The sequence below is a fragment of the Muntiacus reevesi genome, chromosome 14 (genome assembly GCF_963930625.1).
Source record: "Muntiacus reevesi chromosome 14, mMunRee1.1, whole genome shotgun sequence".
NCBI classification, from domain to species: domain Eukaryota; kingdom Metazoa; phylum Chordata; class Mammalia; order Artiodactyla; family Cervidae; genus Muntiacus; species Muntiacus reevesi.
In genome coordinates, this window is record NC_089262.1 from 7,928,529 (window position 1) to 7,949,674 (window position 21,146).

A 21,146-nucleotide genomic window follows, 5' to 3' on the forward strand; every position below is an offset into this window, starting at 1 on the left:
AAGGCTGTATATTGTCACCCTGCTTATTTAACTTACATGCAGAGTACATCATGAGAAACGCTGGGCTGGAAGAAGCACAAGCTGGAATCAAGATAGCCAGGAGAAATATAAATAACCTTAGATATGCAGATGACACCGCCCTTATGGCAGAAAGTGAAGAGGAACTAAAAAGCCTCTTGATGAAAGTGAAAGAGGAGAGTGAAAAAGTTGGCTTAAAGCTCAACATTCAGAAAACTAAGATCATGGCATCCGGTCCCATCACTTCATGGCAAATAGATGGGGAAACAGAGGAAACAGTGTCAGACTTTATTTTGGGGGGCTCCAAAACCACTGCAAATGGTGATTGCAGCCATGAAATTAAAAGATGCTTACTCCTTGGAAGGAAAGTTTTGACCAACCTAGATAGTACATTAAAAAGCAGAGACATTACTTTGCCAACAAAGGTCCATCTAGTCAAGGCTATGGTTTTTCCAGTGGTCATGTATGGATGTGAGAGTTCGACTGTGAAGAAAGCTGAGCACCGAAAAATTGATGCGTTTGAACTGTGGTGTTGGAGAAGATTCTTGAGAGTCCCTTGGACTGCAAGGAGATCCAACCAGTCCATCCTAAAGGAAATCAGTCCTGGGTGTTCTTTGGAAGGACTGATGCTGAAGCTGAAACTCCAATAGTTTGGCCACCTGATGTGAAGAGATGACTCATTGGAAAAGACCCTGATGCCGAGAGGGATCAGGGGCAGGAGGAGAAGGGGACTACAGAGGATGAGATGGCTGGATGGCATCACCGACTCGACGGGCATGAGTTTGAGTCAACTCCAGGAGTTGGTGATGGACAGGGAGGCCTGGCGTGCTGTGATTCACGGGGTTGCAAGGAGTCGGACACGACTGAGTGACTGAACTGAACTGAACTGAAGCATCCTGCAAGTTTTCTTGAAGAACACTGGAGAAAAATGGTAGCCTTGCCAGGGCAAGGAATACCCAACTGGAAAAACAGGACCAAGAGAACAGAAAGCCTCTATGTCCTACATTCACTGTATTCCCAGAGCAGGCCTGGTGTTGGACAGAGAGGAAGTTTCTAGTAAACACTTGCTGGATGATCAAATGTCACCCTTCACCCAGTGCTCCTCTGGAGCTGGACCACAGTGAAAACCAGTGGACCAAGTTACAACAGAAGCCGCAAGGTACTTTCCTCTTTAAGAACATAACAGACCATGATTTGTCCACGAGGGTTCAGAACAGGCCCTGCACGCAGACAAAGAGATGCAGAGGACGGTTTCAACTGTGTCCCCTAAATTCTGGAATCCTATGGAACGCTTGTATCAATTAGAAGGCAGTCAATAGTCAACACATAAGAGACTATGCTCCAGCCAAGTGCATTTCCCTTCCTTCGAATCAAATTCACCTCCCATTTGCCATGTCAATTTAAAGTAAGACAACAGAAAGGATTTGTCAGAATAAAGCTATTAAAAATTAGCCCATCCTCTGTCAACTATGGATTACTTTACAAGCAAACAGAAAAACCTTTGGGAAAAAAAGTAATCAATGAACACAGCAAAGGATAATTGTATGCTGGGTGTGTATTTAACAAGGAAGCATTTCTCTAGGCACGGGGAAACGTAAAACTATTTCTTTCAAGGTGAATAGGTCATCTGTCTCTAGAATGATTGGGGGCACCATGTGTAAGAAGACACCTTTCTCAGAAGGTAACTGTATCCCCCCTTTTTTCTACAGATGAAAGACCAAGCTTTTTCTGCCTTGAGGGTCCCCATCAACCTTCTCCTTTGACCTTCTTTTTATGTAAACAAAGCAGAAGAGGGAAAAAAAATCTCAGCTGTTCTTTTTCATGCCCCCACCAATAGAATAAAGTAAAAATGTCCCTCTTAGGTATTTCACTGTCTTCATCACCAAGAGACTGTCATCTTCCAAAAGCCTGAACGTGTTCCCAATTTTATTCACCACCCATCTTGCTAGCCCGTAATTCCAAGGCTTCTGATATTTTAGCTCACAAGAAGAGGTAATCCTTTTGTTTTCTGCAAAGAATGATGTATTGTTTGACCAAAGCAATCAATCCTACTGGTAGATTTAGGCTGACAATTCAAAGATGTTGAGCATGCTGATCGGCTGAGTCCCAGACATTGTGGTGGCCAAGATCCCATGACTAATTTTGGATCATTGGACATCAGCCACCACAGGATACGTTGGAACTCGCTAAAAATAGTCCAGCTACCCCTCGGCACATTTCAACCTACTGTGGTAGCCACAGAAGCGTGCTTCTCTTTTTAAAACTAGCTTCTTCCTCTGGAATGCAGTAAAGGAGTATTTCATGACAGGGAATTTTTCAGGAGGTCCAGAGGATGTTTTAAATAGATTTTTCACTTTAGAACTAACAGTTAAATAATTTGAAAAAGATTATTAATATAAAACTGAATGCCTTTTCTCTCGGGATAAGCAAGCCATACTGCATATTGTAGATCAATAGAAAACAATTGATACTATTTTCAGAACACTCCCTGGGCCTCTACTCCACGTAAATGTGGAACATTTAATTAAACAAATCCCATTAATCATTCGAAAGTTTAAGTGGGAAAAGGAAACAGCTAACAACCTCCTGATTGCTCAGAAAAGTCAAGCATTTCAAACACGTTTCATATGTACCTCTAGTTATGTCTTTATATGAATGCCTTTTGCTTTCAACCAATTCTTTAAAGTTTATGCCTAACTCTTTGACAGAAATACGGCTACAAATCGTTTTCTTCCTACATAGAGGAAAGATACAGGAATGAACCCAGTACTGATGGTCTACTTCATGGGGGGCTTTTTAAAAATCTCATGCTCAGTGACATCCAAGTCTTTGCCAGCCCATGGACTATAGCCCACCAGGCTCCTCCGTCCATGGGATTCTCCATGCAAGAAAACTAGAGTGGATTGTCACTCCCTTCTCCAGAGAATCTTCCTGACTCAGGAATGGAAACCAGGTCTCCCACATTGCAGGCAGATTCTTTACCATCCTAGTCCCCAGGGAAGCCCTATGGCACAGAGAACCCGGCTCAGTATTCTGTAATGACCTAAATGAGAAAAGAAGAATTTATAAAAGAAGAGATACATGCATATGTTTACCTGTACTTTGCTATACACCTGAAACTAACACATTGTTAATCAACTATACTCCAATATAAAAAAGAAAAGAAAATAGAAAGGGTAGCATGCCCTTGAAGAGTAACAGAGATAAACACGAGGGTTCCCACACTCCTTCAAGCAAGCATTCTTCCCTAACCTGCTTTTGACTAGTTTTCATGACTTAATTAGACTGGTTGTTCACTCAAAAGTGCAATTAAAGAACCACAAGGGGCACTTGGCCCTCAGGGCCACCCACATCAGTGCCCAGCCTCAGCCATGAACTAATTGTGCCCTTTGTCTGGGTCTCTTCATGATGATTTTTGCCAAGCCTCCAATCATGATTTTTATTCTTCCCACTTAGCCCCATCTCCAACAACCTCCAGGCAGAAAATCTGGGCCCCAAAGCCAGTTCTTTTGGGAACATACACTTTTCATTTAAAAACAAAAATCAAAAACCCACTGAAAGGCACTTGGTGGCAGATCCAAAAGTTGGTTTAAAGTTCACACACTACCACCAGTAGTTAAAGAGACCCTAAGGGAAAGACCACTGGGGGTGAACTCATAGCCCCGTTTTATGGGCAAAACCTCAGCAGACCCACTGCAAGGGACAGACTGGGCAACCTTCCCCACTCTGGGTCACTTCGTCATGTAGACCCCAAACCAAGGCACCAACGGAGCTGAGAGTTTTGGTAGAAGACAAAGATCTGGGTGAAACTCTGGAAAAGCATGACATGAGACACGCACCTGGCTGAGTCTCCCCTCTAATCCACTCACTAGCTGAGAGGTCGCGATACTCTCTTCCCTCTTAACATAAAAGAGCAAAGTCATTGACCACAAGAAGAAAAACTGAGATTTTTCTGAAAGATTACCAAAGAACTCAGGATGCCAGAGATCAAATGAAGCATATTTATCTGGCCTATTCTTTCCCAAAGTCACTCCAAAGCTCATACTACTCCCATCTACAAACCCAAACAAAGAAATCTAATGTAGTTCATTTCTATAGGAGAATAATTCCTTTACAATATTGTGTTAGATTCTGCCATACAACAAACAACGTGAATCAGCTATAGGTAAACATACATCCCCTCCCTCCTGGAGTTCCCTCCCACTCCTTGATCTTACCATTCTAGGTCATCGCCAAACACCAAGCTGAGTTCCCTGTGCTGTAGAGAAGCTTCCCACTAGCTATCTACTTCACACGTGGTAGTGCATATATTGTCTTCCCTGATGGCTCAGACAGTAAAGCATCTGCCTGCAATGTGGGAGAACCAGGTTCAATTCCTAGGTCGGGAAGATCCCCTGGAGAAAGAAACAGCAACCCACTCCAGTACTCCCACCTGTAAAATCCCATGGATGGAGGAACCTGGTAGGCTGCAGTCCATGGGGTCACAAAGAATCAGACACGACTGAGTGACTTCACTTTCACTTTTCAGTGCCCATATGAGGGATCACCTCGCACTGGTCAGCATGACCATCATCAAAAAGTCTACAAACAATAAATGCTGGAGAAGGTCTAGAGAAAAGGGAACCCTCCTACACTCTTGATGGGAATGTAGGTTGGTATAGCCACTACGGACAGCAGTACAGAGGTTCCTTACAAAACTAGAAATAGAGCTGCCATATGATGCAGCAATCCCATGACTGGGCATGTACCCTGAGAAAAATCATAATTCAAAAAGACACACATACCCCAATGTTCACTGCAGCACTGTTCACAACAGACAGGACAAAGAAGCAAACTAAATGTCCATCACCAGATGGATAAAGAAGATGTGGCATCTATATACAACGGAATATTCACCACAAAAACAAGTGAAACTGGGTCATTTGTAAAGATATGGGTGGACCCAGAAACTGTCATACAGAGTAAAGTAAGTCAGAAAGAGAAAAACGAATATCATAAATCAACTATACCAATAAATTGTATCTGGAGTGCTTGACCTTCTGTTATTATTTTCATTATATGAGAAAGAGAAGTCTTTCTGAAATACTCTGTAGACACTGGAAAGTACTCTTCCTCCTAATCAAAGATGCAAGGTTACTCCTCCCCGGCTTAGCAAGTCAGTCTCCCCTGTAGCCACGGCCCAAGTGGAAAGCACTGACCTTGAGCCTCCTTCCAAAAACAATTAATGCACTGACACACACTCTTTTTCAAAGTGTCTTCAAGGTATTCAAATTGACAGGGCGTCTAACCACTGTGAAACCTGACTCTACAGTCCTAACTGGGTTTTCGAGTTTTAGCAGCTGAAGTCCAAGCACTGTTATTTACTCCATGGAGTTTGAAAGAAATGGACCTTACTGAACAACGCTTGGGTCAGGGATGAGTGAGGTGGAGACATCCAGAAAGTCCTTCTGCCAGGACCATCTCTGGGACCTGTCTGCTAAGATGCCCACCATGAGCCCTTCCCCATGACCTCTCCTCTGCACCAACACAAATCTCAGGGAGATGGAACCCCAGCAGCTGGGCCCAGAGAAATTGTTCAAAGTTAAATAACATTTGCAGGCGTCAGCTTTTGAGTGAATGAACCTTTGCAATTCTTACTTGCCAGCTTGCAGTTCCCTGAATGATTTCTTTTCACAAGCTGGCGATAGGACCTAGGAATTCCATCACAGCTGACAGACGGAAAGTAAATTTGGCTCCAGGCCTGACTTGGGAGTCGGCTTGGAAAGCCTTGACAGCCAATAAGCCCCTGCCTGGATGTTCAGGGCTCCTGGGCCCTCCCGTCTCCACCCAGCCAGGCCCACCCCCAACCACCGCACAATTTCCGTTCACAGAAGGCATTTACACTGGTTTCAGATGTGCATTGTAAAGGATGCAGGGGTAGACAGGCAGAGTGGGAAAGACTGTCGCCTCAAACACCTCGGTTCAGGTATCCCCACTTTTCCTGGCACCAACTTTGTGACCAGGGGCCAAGGAAGTGAGAGTTCCATGTGGAAAAGAGGCAGGACCTTGAGAGGCATAACTCCAAGGCTCCCGACCTCCACCATCAAGAGGAAAGGCTGAGGGGTGGAGAAGTCCCCACTGCCTTCTCTCAAGGGCTTCTCTCACCTAATAAGCCGATGCCTGCTTTTCCCAACTCGAGAGCACCATCAGACATGAAACTAAAGAAGGGAGGGAACTAAATCACCACCATATTCCCATCATACCTATAACTGACCTAGAGAAGGACTGACCTCATAAGCCAACATGAACCAGCCCAGGAACACAGCTGAGCAAAAGAGCGTGTCCATCGATGGTTGTGGTGGTAATGGTTTACTCGCTAAGCTGTGTCCGACTCTTGTGACCCCATGGACTGCAACCCACCAGGCTCCTCTGTCCATGGCAAGAATACTGGAGTGGGCTGCCATTTCCTTCTCTAGGGGATCTTCCTGACCCAGGGATCGAACCCAGGTCTCCTGCATGGCAGGCAGATTCTTTACAGACTGAGCTACAAGGGAAGTCCATCGACGACACCTCTGATATTACATCATCCAGCCGTGGCTCGGTACCCCCAGAGCTTAGAGTCAAGTACTGAAGATGCCATTGAAGAGCCTGGCCAGACCCTTTCCCATGGGGGCGGGAGCTGAAACAGAGGAGGGGAGGGCCAGAGAGTGAGCCGGGCCTTGTTGCAAACTAAGGGCCGATCAGAAGTTTCGAGCTCGGCTCAGAACTTTGTGGTGAAGGAGAAATGCATTACTAAAAAGGCAGCTGGATTAGCAGAGAAATTGACCAGAGAAAGATCACAATAAGGAGGACCGCAGAAGAATCCCTCTGAGTGGGGGGGTGGGGGGGTGGGGGTGGAGGGGGGTGGATAAAAAGAACATCGGAGGATACTGGAGGAGCAGCAGTTCTTTCTTTCATTAGAAAGAACAAGAAACCACAGTTCAGCAAGCTCCTTTCCACATGGGACATCTGGTCACCTTACCTCGGGCAAAGTTTCAACATCTGCAGGCTGGACCCCAGCTCCATCAAACATGATCTTTCTTCTCCACTTACAGCCCAGAAATATTAAACTTAATAAATAAAATGCCCAACTTTCTAGCTCAAACATTAAAGATTTCTTTCCCTGACACATTGTCAAAGACCCTTCAAGTTTAAACTTCAGAACAAGGGCAGCGGGAGGAGGTGTCAGCAGATATAAGGGATTGCAATAGTAACGTTCCAGGCTGTGAAGTGAACATTCCAGGCTCTTCCCTGTGATCCAACCACCCAATAAAGGTAGGATCCGGTACACGCTAGACTGTCTGAAATCAGTATTTGATCTCAGCATCTGGATACTTTTCAGAAAAAGAAATGATTAGGAAAAAATTTTTTAAAAATCATCAAAACTAATGGTCTAATACATTTTTCCCACTTAGGGCAATGTCTTCACAGAATTCTGTATCTAACATTACATCTTCCTTTAATTACGATCAACTCCAGCTCTCAGATCCAATACAAATCAACAATGATTCTAAAAGGAGGTCTTAAGAGAAAAATGGCATCATTTTCTTATTCCTTGTATTTCCAAATCAAGTCTCTGTCCTGGCAACATGGAAACTTCTCTCATCATGTAACCAGTCAATCTCTTTAATTGAATACTTAAATAGTTACCCTTAAAATATGGAGAGCATTCGCTCATTGCAAATGAAGCAAAACAACTACCAAAAGTACCCACCTAAACAGTACTTTATTGACCAATTAAAGCCATCAAAAGTGACATCCAAATATAAATGTCACCCACTCCTTTGCCACCTAATAAGCAGAAGGAAATATTAATGCAATCTCATAAAGAACTCCTTACTACTCACCAAGGGTGAGTAATAATTTAGGGGTGGTAACAGAAAAACATGGTCATTTTAAAAATTTTACTCTTAATTTGTGTGTAGGTTAGGCTGCCAGTTTGGGAGGAGGCAAACTCAGAATGAACGAGTCAGAAATTACGCTGGTAAGAGGTCAATAAAACTATTGCCCTAGAATTTTAAACTCTTGTCCATCTCAATTTTTGCATATGACCAATACAAGGGCTGAAGACATTAGACGCTCTTTACAAATGCTTGCCCGAACCATCCCAGGACCGGAGAGCAATACGTCACCACTAATGGAAAGAGGCATACGAGCTCTGAAAGCCGGCCATCTCATGCCCAGTCTATCTGGAGCCGGGATCGTCTTTGCCAAAGTAAACACTCCCACGGAAAGTCACCATGTGGAAACCAACTGGTGTGGGGAGGGTAAGGTGCCCAAGAGAGAGCCAAGCAAGGCCCGAGGCAGGAGGCAGAGAGGATTCTCAGGCACTAAACAGATGGAAGTTGCCGTAAACAAGGGGAAAGAGCTAAAGACACTCCCACCCAGGGACAATCGTCGGAGAACAAGGAAATCACAGGCAATTCATGTGAACCTCGGCCCAAAACCGAATCTCAGCTTGCGCTTTAACTGCAGAATGTGACAAAGCAGAAGGGAAAGGGCCAGAAACGATTCTAAGGACTCTTCTAATGGGGGAAAAGGGCCCTCTCCAGTTGAACTGTCTGGGCTCTGGGCATTCAAAACCCTGCATCCTACCACCAGCTCTGGCCAACAGAAGTCACCTCACCAGCCGAAGCAGATGCTCTGCTAGGTGAACAAGGATATAGAAGCAGGTACCACGCACTCTGCCCCATCCCAGGAGAGCAGCATTCTTTGGCGAGGAGAGCCACGCTCCAGAGTTCCAGACCCTGCAGCTGTAATAAAAGCAGGAGATGGTGTGTTTTCCAAGATTCTCCACCCCCCCCCCAACTCCCACCCAGAGTGATGCCCATGTACCAATAATACTAGCAGAAGAGGATTTCCCTGGTGGCACTGTGGAAAGGAATCCACCTGCCAAAGCAGGGGACACGGGTTGGATCTCCAGCCCGGGAGGATTCCACATGTCACGGAGCAGCTAAGCCCCTGAGCCCCAAATACTGAGCCCATGCTCTAGGGCCCATGAGTCACAGCTACTAAAGCCCTTTTTATACTGTTCATGGGGTTCTCAAGGCAAGAATACTGAAGCGGTTTGCCACTCCAGTGGACCACGTTTTGTCAGAACTCTCCACCATGACCCATCCGTCTTGGGCAGCCCTACCCAGCAGGGCTCATAGTTTCACTGAGTTAGACAAGGCTGTGGTCCATGTGATCACTTTGATTAGTTTGCTGTGATTGTGGCCAATCCTTTGGCCCCCTGATGTGAAACACTGACTCATTGGAAAAGACCCTGATGCTGGGAAAGATTGAAGGAGGAAAAGGGGACAACAGAGGATGAGATGGTTAGAGGGCATCACTGACTCAATGGGCATGAGTTTGAGTAAACTCCAGGAGTTGGTGATGGACAGGGAAGCCTGGTGTGCTGCGGTCCATGGGGTCACAAAGAGTCGGACACAACTGAGCGACTGAACTGAACTGAAGCCCAAGTGCCTAGAGCCTGTGCACCCCAACAAGAGAAGCCGCCTCAATGAGAAGCCTGTGCAGTACAGTGAAGACCCAGTGCAGCCAAAAAGAATAATAATAATAAACAACACCAAAAAGATTTTAAAAACTGGCAAAACGAAAGTATCCTCAATAGACAACTGGAAACTGGTGGGCAGCAAACACGGAGTAGCCCAGGGGTCAGACGAGTTTAATTGATTTGATTTGGTTCCGGGTCTCATCTGGAAACAACCTGGGTTTGCTTGTTTTCAGGACAGAGATCACAGCTCTGATACACTTCCCAGGAAGTGCCTGGGGATCAAAGAAATGCTGCTCACCCAGCATCCGGTGGCGTCAGCGCTGGGCTTTGTGAAAATCCTGGAAACACAGACACAATTCCCAGGAAACACACCAGGATTTGTTTAGGCCATGGGTGGTTCAAAGAACTCTTTAGAGAGTATGCCCCAGAGTATGCCTTTTTTCTTTTAAGTGGGTAAAATGTTTTGGTACATTATAACCACTCAGAACATTATAAATTATTGTCATTATCTTATGTACCTCTTGCATTTTGAGGTTTTGGATTTCTTTGGTGCTAAGTTGGAACTATACAACTTCACTGAGGCATAGATTACATACCATTTGTGTACAATTTGATGATTTTTAGTAAATGCACATGTTGTGTGCCTGTCCCCATTATCCACTTCTAGAATTTTTCCATCTCCCTGAAAAACCCCAGCTGCCCATCAGCAGTTTCTTCCAATCCCCAGCCCCAATCTCAGATAACTTCAAATCTGCTTTCTGTCTTCACAGGTCTACCTGTTCTAGACATTTCACATAAAAGGAATCATATAACACACGGTCTTTTGGGACTGGCTTCTTTCACAAAGCATAATGTTTTAAAGTTCACACTCAGTATGGCCCATATCAAGAGTTCATTCATTTGATTGCTGAATAGTAGCCCATTGTATGGCTGGACCACACTCTGTTTATCCACTCATCTGTTTCAGCTTATTAAATCTATAAATCCAACTAAGCGACAGGGCTCATGGGCCTCATCTCAGCAATACAAGAAGAAAGGCTTCCACAGTTCTAAACTTTTTCTGGAATTTCGAAAAGTCTCTGTAATGTGTGAAAATGTCATGAGGATACAATACAGTGCCTGGAATTTTTGTGCCTGTGGGTGGCAGAGGGAAGGGCAGCTGTTCTCAGTAAATAAACAACACCCCTGAATTTCACTTTTTATGTTTTAATATACATAAACTATTAGAATACACACAAAGTGTTTTATGCTAATCTCCCAATCCAGCAAGGTCCCGGATTCATTGAACAAGCATTTACAACTGGGCAAATAGCCCTGTATAGGAAATATGAAGCTCACAGTCCTTGGCTCACAAGGACATCTGTATTTCAAGACAATGTCAATAAATCAGTTTGGGAGTATCTGAAACACTTTTCTCCACCTAAATAGTTTTTAGCTTCCACGGTTGGCCCCCAAAGTTTTAAGCCATAGCTTTTGTCCAGGACACTGTATCGCAGTCTGCACTATTTATATACCACATAAAGGCATTTTCCCATTCATTCACTCACCACATACCTGAACCCAAAGCAGCCTGTGTGCCAGGCGCCCTGCTAAACACAGATTCACTAGAGGCAGTATCACCCGGCTCCTAAGCTTCCATTCTCTGTTGGTTAAAGACTTTAAGCCAATACAGTTGCTGGGTTAGAGTGAAAAGCTAAGAAGAGAAAAAGAGGAGGCTGAGGAAGAGAGGAAAGAGGGACGGGATGGGGTCCTAGCTAGCGTGATGCGGAGATGCCTTTCTGAAGATGGGACACTTGAGTGAAAGTCCTCTGAGAGACCAGATCTGAAAGCCATGAGCTGCCCAGGCAAGTGGGGGGGCGAGGGAAAGCTTTCCGAGCAGAAGGAAGAGAACACGCAGAGGCCAAAGGGGCTGGGGTCAGGAGGAGGAGACAATGTGGGACTGAGCCACGTCGGGGGGCCGGGATCATACAGGATGCTCGGATGAGCTCAGGCGCTCATGCCCCAGACCGGGAATGGATTCCAGCCCGCTGCAGGGCCCACGCCCCTGGCTCTTCCCGCACGTTAGCAGCAGCCATCTGCCAGCATGGTACCCACACGTGGCGGGCAGCCAGTCCAGCTGGCTTGCTTCTCCCACTGCATCGAGATTGTCCCCTCGACCTGTCCTCCACGTCCAGTTTGGACATCACCCTAGCTGTGGTTTGTGCTGCCCTGCCTCCAGCCCTCCCTGGGTCAGCCTCCCCCTCTCCTAGAGACATCCTGCTTCCCGCCACATCCCCTTCTCCCTTCTGGAGTACCTCCCTGCGAGGAGCCCTGGGGCGAGGCAGGCCTGGCACCCTGGCCCATCACTGCCGCCTGGTCCTCCCCCAGTCCACCCACACGCTCTGCCGCATCCGTCATGCGGGGAGTCCCTACCCGGCACCCCGCCGTTGAGCAGGGACAGGGACGCTTGCCCTCACCACCCCTCACCAGCTGCCCTGGAAGCCGGCCACCACCGCCTACACCGCTCCAGCCCCGCAGGCGGGCTGTCCCCTGGGGACCTCTGTGCTGCCATCCTAAGTGCCCTGCCTAGTTAGGCAAGCAGTCTTATCAGAGCCCAGGCTCCTGGTAATGATTCCACCCAGCTTTCCCAGAACTAAGTCTCCCAAAGTTCACAGCTAGCACACGCTGAGGAACTGACTTGATGGGTGTCTCAGAAGCAACTTCTCCTCCTGTTCCGACTGGCACGAACGATGGCCTTCACGGCAACGTCCGTTGAACAAAGGGAAGTTTGCATCCCAAGGGATTATTTTTGTTTTATGCTGCACCAGGTACAAACAATGTTCTCAGCTTTACAATCGGTAAAGTTTTACGGCAGATCTAAATCTGGGCCCTGTAACGAACGGCAAAAGGAAATCACAGCAGCCCGCTGTGATGCTAAAGCCCATTTGGCTGCAGCCTGTCCAGCTATAAACGTCCCTGGCCTCCATCCGGGGCGCTCACTTGGCACCGGGTCCCGGCGAAGTCCTGGCAGCAGGCAGCTGCATCCTTGGTGGCTGACTGAGTTCAGCTCCCCGAGACACGTCACATCTCCAGTTTTCTTTACAGAAAGGGAAGCTCTTTGTAAGGAATTGTATTGGGGGTCAGTCGGTAAGGAATGCGTCTGTTCCGGGAAGTTAACAGCCAGGCACTAACCATCGTATGTTGCTGCAGACAATTCACAGGACACAGCTTAGCAGAATTTTTCTTATTGCTTTATTTGTTTTTCTTTGACTCTGCTTTTTCCTTGCATAGGCATATCATATATCGCTGCCAAATGTTGGGTGAATTTGGACTGACTGAAAGGGGCTCTTTTTCCTGTGAACAATTTGGCCATTCTCAATCCTGACTGTCACTTGCCTAGAACTTATTTAATTTCACATCTCAGCAAATACAGTATTATTTTCTCCAGAATTGCCTTCTGATAGCATCCATCTCCTGGTTATTTATCATACATATCTGTAATTGAATTACCTATTGCAGTAATGTGATCTACTTGCAAATGGACATAAAAATGCAACATAAAATAAAATCGTTCCAATATGTACCTCCTCACCATTCTATATGAACCCTAGGGTAGCCGATTTCCCAGAGAGATGGTGACAAGTAAAGAATGACGGATGGGAAGATAAAGATTAGTGAGTTCATGGCCTTCCAGAAAGCAAAGAAATTACCCTCTAAAAATTTATTCTCATTTAAAAATTTAGTGTTCTTCAATCTTAACCAGGAAACCAATTCGAGTGTATGTAGGGGGGGAAAAAAAAGAGTAAAGAACGGAATGATTTAATTTTTTCCAAATGCAACAGTACCACACTAAGACATTTTAAAACTTAGGAAAGAGAAGTGAAGTGCTCAACTTCGCTCTTGTCAAACAGCCATTAATCTTGGACAATAAAAGAAGGTAAAGAAAAAGACAAGAGCAATTCCTTTGAGAAAGTTTTCTGTTTCCGTGAGCCCACCATCGGGTTAATCCTATTTTAAATGTCATGCCCCAGGGACCTATAGCTTGTCTTTGAAGTTGCTTCAGAATACTCTGAAATTCAGAGCCAAATTTCCCTAGATCTAGAACCTTTAGATAAAAAAGATTAATTGTGTCAATACCAGTACATAACAATAACTTGTTATACTGGACCTTCTCTGGCATCAAGTTTTCATTTGCTTTGTTCTGTTTGGTATAAATTCTGAATCAAAACAAGCTTGTCTATTTATATTCCAGCTTGCTTTAATTTTTCTCCTCTTTTCTTGCCGTTGGAAATTGATTCTGTGTAATCTGGATAACCAGTACCTGATAAATTCATCACAGAAGTCAGTGACATCTTTATCAAGCACACAAAAAGCTGCTTCTTCAAACAGCTTCCCAATGAGCTAGCCACTCCTCACCTGTTGAATTTAATCTTTAAGATGCTACCAATATGTGCAGGAATCAGAAACCACAGATTGCCCCCTATCTACAACTGATCATTTCTACAAGGCAGCAAACAGAGTGATAAAAATCAGCAATTTTCAACCAAACTTCTGCATCTCAATCTTAAAAGGCTGCCAGAGACCTATGTGAAAATATCTACGTTAACAACAGTACACAAAGACAAGTATAAACAACTTCAAAGTGCTTACTTGTTCTCATCTTAAGACTCAAGAAAAGAGTTGACTTTCTCTGTATAAATGTACAAAGATGCATGTGGGCAGAAATGGCCAAGGTTCCACACACACGCTTTGCACTTGGCTGTAACTCAAATTTGTTAGACATCGCAACTTACCTTTTAAAAATTATTTCACTCTAAACGTAAAAATGTGTCACCTTGGTGTTATAATTATACCCTCAGCAACTTGTCTGTGTAACTATAGCAACAAGTTCAGAAGCATTTTAAAACACAAATATAGTACAATTTTAGAATCAAGAATTATGGAGGATTTATTGCAGGATGTGGGACTTTGCTCAAACACTTGTACACAGAATACTCCAAAAATGGATTCCTTGACTCTGACATAGTATAAACTAATTAACTTGTTCTGTCTCACAAACTGTAGGATTTGTGATCCAAACCTCTTCTTATGGATTAGGTCCTAATCTTAGTTAACTCTGGAGTTGTTGATTACTTGTTTATATAATGGGATGCCTTTAGACCTCTGCTGGACATTTAATGAAGGAGGGGAATTTCCCCTCCCCCACTTCCCGGTATGTGTATCAGAAGGAACGCCTCCATTTCAGTGACTTTATAACAACAAAAACAGACATTTGGAATCATTAAAAATAATCACCAAGTTAATAAAAAACAATGTAATGATTCAACTAAGCAGTTCTCTCTAGTATCAGGAGCAAAAGACAGAGTCCCAAGGAGCTGGCATCTCTTATTTTGAGCAATTAGCATACAACACATAGAAAAGTCTGTGGGTTTTAACATCTTCAATCAAGAGTCTAATGTGAACAAGATTTTTTGCTGCAAAACTACGGGTGGGGATTCGGAAGGTCTACAAATTCTAAAACTTAAGCAAAAGTTTATGGGAACATGCACATATTCATCATGCCCCACCGGCCAACATCTTTTAACAGCCACTACACTACACATTTCTATGCTTCATCCTACCCAGACAGGGAGAAGAATCATTTTAAAAGGAGACTGGCAGTGAAAAGCACAGGTTTATCTTTATCAAGTTTTGAACATCCCCAAAACTTCTTTTGGACAAAAACAAGCTTTACCACCCAGGAGACCAAAGGCTTTGCTCGCAGCAGGAATCTCACAGCTGCTTGCCATTAAAACAACCGATTAAGTTAGTGCAATTTGTAAAGGACATAAAATGATTAGCATCATCCATCTTCTCCCTGTTAAGCAAAGTATGTAAAAGCGTGTAAAAGCAGGTACCAACTCCTCACCCCAAGGGTTCCATGAGTATGCAAAGAACTAGCACAACCAGTGTAGCATCATGGATGAGCTGCTCTATCGTGGCAAAGTTTCTGCAAGAAAGAAACTGAAGAAAAAAGAAATCTGTTTCAAGTGGCCCAAGCAGTTGTACTTCAGACCACTATTTTCATTTAAGACAAACAAGAAAAAAAAAAATCTTTGGGGGTACAAAATCCCTGTTTCCTCTGGGGTAAACACAGACATAGAGGGAAAGTTATTTAAATGGTACACAAGTTAAGCTATTATCAGCTAGAACTGAAAGTGTGAACTGGTCATTCAAAACAGTACAGGATAAACTCTGCACTCTCTTCAATAATGGAAGTGGCACTAATCAGCAATTAATTTAGCAATCCTAATTAGGTGTTAAAATCTTCCCTGGTAAAGTCTGATTTTGTCTTTCTGGGTCTCCTTAGGAAAGACTAACTCTGTATTTAATAACATATCTGTTGATTGCAAACTTGGCCGTCATGACAGGGCTCTTGCAGATAAGCTGATTGTGACATACAATTGGCTTTTCTTAAAAAAACAAGATTCAACATAAACCTTAATTTAAAAAAAAAAAAAAGATGCAACAGTCATTTGTAACTCCTGGCGTTTTCACTAATCTGCTCCTGGAGGAGAACTTCATGTCAATATTAAACATAACTCACATTCTCTTCACCCGATTCCCATTTCTTTCTGGGTAAATACAAAGGTCAGGGGGGAGGAAGGCAGACGCACAAACAGGAAGATTTTACAGGGATGCGTCTGTCTCTGGAAGGAGTCTTTCTATTTAAAGGGCCTGAGTTTGTTGACCACCTTTCCTGTCCCTTCTAACAAGGCTGACGACTCCCTCCCTAGTCGACAGATCACCTACCCCGCCACCCTCCGCCTCTAGGAAATGATGGCAAGATCCGCCTGGTCCTGCTCTTTACTCACCGGGACCCCCACCCACTCACCGGGCACAGAGGAAGCCATCCTAGCCAGCCAGCATCCTCAGGCCCTCTTCCAGCGCTCGCTCTCGGCGCCCCCTACCGGGAGTCCCCGGGACACCGCAAGTGCAGGAAAAGTTCAACCCCAACTCTCAACAGCCAGCCGCATCCAGGTACAAAGCGAGGGGAGGGCGAGGAGGTAAAGGCGCTTCCCACCAAAGCCCAGGGACCCGGGATCTGACCGCGCTAGGCCTGGCACCGGGCGCCGGGGCGGAGAGCGACCCGGGGAGACCCCTCCTCGGCCGCGGCTCCTCCGCGCATCCTCCCTCAGGCGCCCAGATCCGCCTCCCAAGCCCGAAATCCTAAGCCAGGAGGGGATGCGAAGTGGTGGGGCGGCGGGAGAGATGCCCGCGGAAGGGACTAGCCTGGCTGCAGCCAGGCCATCGGGTCGGCGGTTCCCGGGGCCTGTATACATCCCCGGCCGCGGCGATTGGGGCGGCCGCCTGCCTCGGTCTCCCTCCCTGCTTATCCACAGCGTTCGGAGGAGTTGAGCCCGGGTCCCACCGCCTCCTGGTTTCTCGCGGGCGCCGCAGAGCCCAGTCACTCGACCAGAAAACCTTGCCCCAGGCAGGCACTGCGAAGTGACGGCCACCGGGACCCTGCCCTCAGCTCCCTACCGCGCGAGCCCGGACACGCGCCCGGTGCGTGCAGCGAGCTCCGCCGTGCACCTTAAGGTGGCGTTAGGAGGGTGCCCTCGCTCCCCACGCCCGGGGGCCCACCGGGTCGCTCCCGCTTTTTCCCTTTGCACGCTCAGACCTCGGCAAAGGCGGAGACTCAAACTTCCAGCCCGCAAACCTGCTCAACTGTGGGTGACCTCCCCCCCGCATTGGGAAGTCCGGATCCCGCAAGCGCAACCGCGGGACTGTGTTCCCCGCGCCTGCAGAGCGACCCTGCCGAGACCCACACGACCCACGCACCAACTGCCGCCCCCGAGTGCTGGCCCCCAACGCGGCTCGCTCGCGGCTGCAGCTTACGACCACGCGGGGACGGGTCAGAGTGCGGGGTGGGGTGGAGGGGTCGCTCACCAGGTGCAAGGCGCGTTCACCGTGCCAGTCATCCGGCGCCCGGGGGTCAAGAGCGGCTGCGAGGGTTTTCTTCAGCGCCCGCGAAGGAAGTCCAGGCAGCAGCCGCCGCCGCCCCCCGCCACTTCCCTAGAGTTACCCCAACTCGGTGCTCTCCGGGCTGGAGAGGGGATGCGCCGGCTCGAGCCCCAGGCGCACGGTCCCCGGGCGCACTGCCGGACCGGAGGTGAGCAGGTTCGCGCCCAGAGGGAGCGACGGGAGAGGAGGCAAAGTTGGGTGCTCCAGCCAGCTCCGCAGGGAAGCCGCCGGTTGGAGGAGGTAAAGGGGAGCCCCTGGGATGAGCCACAAGAGCCGGGGCGCCCCCACGCCGAAAGGAGGTGGAGAGTGGTGGCGGGTCGCCGCTGGGCCCGGGGCCGCGGACGGCAGGGGGCTGCGGAGCCCACCCGCGGCGGGAAGCACAGCGCGCGGGAGCCACCGCAGGGAGAGCAGCAGCCGCTGGCGCTGCCTTCCCGGCGAGAAGAGCGGCGCGGGGAGCCAGGGCAGGGAGCGCGGGGCCGCTTCGCCCCGCCCCAGGCCCCGCCCCGGCCCAGTTAGCTCTGCCCCTAACCCCGCCCCGGCCCCGCCTACGCTCGTTAGCCCCGCCCCGGCCCCGCCCACCTCCGCCCCGCCTCCTGCCCCTCCCGGCCCGGGCGAAACCCGAGCGCCCCGCCCCGCGCCTGACCTCCCGGGCCCCTCCCCAGACACCGCCCCTTCCCGGGACTGGACCCCCTCCTCCGCTCCCGGGGCGCCCCCCTGGACTCCGGGGAGGCCCCCACTCCTGCCCGCTCAGGGCGAGGGCGTCCGAGCGTTGACTTTCAGGGAGCCCCCCTCCCCCGCCGCGCAACTTTCGGTCGCTCCCCCGCCCCCTGTCCCCTGTCCGGCCGCTCCGACGTGGCTGCTGGGGTTGGGGTTGGGGTGGGGGGTATAAAGGGCCGCAGGCGGCGCGGGCCGAGCCTCGGGACGTGGCGCGTCCACTGCAGCGACCTCAGCTCCAGGTACGTGCGCGCCCCCCACCCCGGCTAACCCGGCCGGGGGGTGGGGGCTGGGGGTGGGCAGGGGCCGCGGGGATCCTTTGGTCTCCGAGTGTGTGATTTCGTTCCTCTTGTGTGCTCAGCGCTGAAAACTTCACAAAAGACCGAGGGAAGTTGCTGCGGATTCTTGGAGGAGCGTGTTGGGGGCGGGGGGGGGGGGGTTGCGCCTCCCGGCTAGATGGGGTCAATTTTTGCAGCGTTGAACTAGAGAAGCGAACAAATTCGGCGAACCAGGGAGGCAAGTCAAGGGATCCCCGAGTGGCCGGGCTGCGTGTTAAGAGAGGATAATGTCCCAGATGGACAGTGGTCTCGTCCAGTTATGGGGCAAATGTTACTTGTTGCACTTCGGCCGGTTCTTTCGCCTTGATTGAGCGAGTACTCAGGCGAAAAAGATTCGTAGTTGAAAAGCAGAGTACCTTTCAAGACTCCTGGAATTCGTTGGGGGAAAAAAAAAAGGTATGTTGGTACTTTGTTGCAAAACTTTGGGAGGGAACGCTGAAGGGCTGCGCCTGACCTTGCTGGATGGGGGTTGGGGACAGTCTCTCTGGGCCCTTTTCTCTCCTACTGGGCTTCAGAGCGTGACTTTCAAGCTTCCCTGGGGGGAGGAAACTCATGAACGCCCCACCGAGGCCCTTGTACTGCAGTGACAATAGCCAGGTGGCCCCATGGGCCCAGAACTGTGTCCCTGCGTTCATCTATGAAGACAACCCATCGCTGGCTGGAAGTGTCAGGGCTCCCGGGGGAGCCACATAGATCTAGGAGAAAGACAACAGAAAAACAAACTGACATTGATTTATCTTTATTTTCTAGAAATTTTTTTTAAAAAATAAAAGAATTAAATGAAAGTAATCCCGCGGGTTTCCGTGGAAGCCCAGCCCAGCCTGAAATCTCCAGTCGCTCTGTAGGGCTGGTGATGGAGCGGTTGGAGGTACAACTCTGGGCCTCACTCGGATTTCCTTAAGATGTCCGGAGGAAATATCAGTAGCTGGGCGGGCGTCTGAGATGCTTTCTTCCCGGGGTTGTGCTGGGGGCACTCAGCCAGGTGCCTAGCAGCTGCTGGACTCCTGGGGCCTTCAGGAAAAGCTTTAACAGGTCTCCTTCTGTGCGGGGCACGTGGGGCACCAGCTCCATTCCCGACATTCCGATTCTCCTGCCAACGTGGCAGGGAGACCCAGGAGTGCTTCCTGGGGAGGGCGGAGGCTGGCCAAGGTCTCGCCAGGCTGCTCTGCTCCTGGGCGGAAGGAGAAGCCAGCCTCACACTTGACACCATTCAAGGGTGACTCTGTGGACCTTGGATCTTCCAGCTGCCAGGGCAGAGGGAGACAGAAGCTAGAATCCAACGTGTTTTACTGCTCCTCGTCCTTTGCCCCTCAACACTACAGTTAAAGGCATTAAAAAAAAATAATAAAGAATTTTTTTTAAAGGCATATAGAGGGCTGAGCGGGGAGAAGAAGTATCACCCAAAGAGGGCTGATAACATTTAACTCAATAAATTATGTAACTTTATGTGTCTGTGGAAGGAGTGAAAGTGTTAGTCACGCAGTCGTTTCCAACTCTTTGAGACCCCATGGACTGTAGCCCACCAGGCAATCCATGGGATTCTCCAAGCAAGAATACTGGGGTGGGTAGCCATTCTCCGGGGGATCTGCCCAAACCAGGAATTGAACTCAGGTCTCCTGCATTGCAGGCAGATTCTTTACTGACTGAGCAACTAGGGGAGTCCGTGTGTGTGTGTGTGTGGTGACTTAGAGTGCGGGGCAATTTGATAGGTACTTACAGACTATACCAAAGCGTTGTTAAAATATGTATTTTTAGTGATAATGAATTATAAGTAAATGAATAATAAAAATGAGGAACGGGAGAAACCAAATAATCATTTAGGATGCGCCTTTACAGCTAAATGGAACTAAACTGAAGTCATGATTTACCTTGCAACCTGGAGAAAGTTCCTGAACTTTTCTGAGCTATAGTCTTGTCAGGAGCTTAAACAAACCTGCTGGCACATACATCCTTTGTAAACATTCACAGAAAAAGAAACTGGTACAAGTGAAATAGTCACCCGAGGCCCTGCACGGAAGTAGGCTCTCTACAACAAAACTCATTTAAAAGAATCCACAAGTGTGTTCTTTTCCCAAATGCAATTTCTGAGTTTTTTTTTTCCTTTGATAAGTCTTAGCTGAAGCCCATGTGACATTAAGCTGCTTCTCATCACAGCCAAAACTAGAGGGAATCATTTCAAAACGAAAGTGTTTAGTTATCTTCTTTTAAACATGAAATCGGAGCTCTCCCTAAACTGTATTTGGTGAGCCATAATATAAAGGAATGAAAACCAGCCAAGCACTTGGTGAAAATGATGAATTCTGGGGCGCTGATTCATGTGATTTGAAAAACGCCATCCATTTCCTGATTCACCTCAGTTTCTAGGTGGGAATGTGAGGGGTCTCATATCTCGGAAACAAATAACTGATTTTGTCTTGTCTTTACCTCCCTCCCTTCTGTTTGAATTTCAGCCTCATGGTTAAACTGCCACCTCAGCTGAAAGGAGCCGGGAGAGGGTGGCAGAGAACATCCCCCAGAGGAGACTGCCATGCTGCTCTGGGTCAGAAGTGACCTTAGCAGGAAACCTTGCTGTCTGT

At 47.9% G+C, this 21,146-nt stretch overlaps 1 protein-coding gene and 1 non-coding gene across 3 annotated transcripts in view; one reads left to right on the top strand and one right to left on the bottom strand.

Moving 5' to 3' along the window:
- The window catches only part of SEMA5A (semaphorin 5A), a 534,007-nt gene extending 516,059 nt beyond the window's left edge, over positions 1-17,948 (bottom strand). Inside the window, exon 1 of one of the 2 annotated variants that reach the window (XM_065905244.1) lies at positions 17,444-17,948. The gene's annotated coding sequence lies outside the window, so the exon portion shown is untranslated. The remainder of the gene's footprint in view (positions 1-17,443) is intronic. The other variant, XM_065905242.1, reaches the window with a different exon arrangement.
- Positions 17,949-20,853: 2,905 nt separating this feature from the next.
- Positions 20,854-20,923, top strand: LOC136146791 (small nucleolar RNA SNORD123). Its single transcript, XR_010659077.1, has one exon. It is a non-coding gene; the product is annotated as a small nucleolar RNA SNORD123 (small nucleolar RNA).
- Positions 20,924-21,146: the final 223 nt, after the last annotated feature.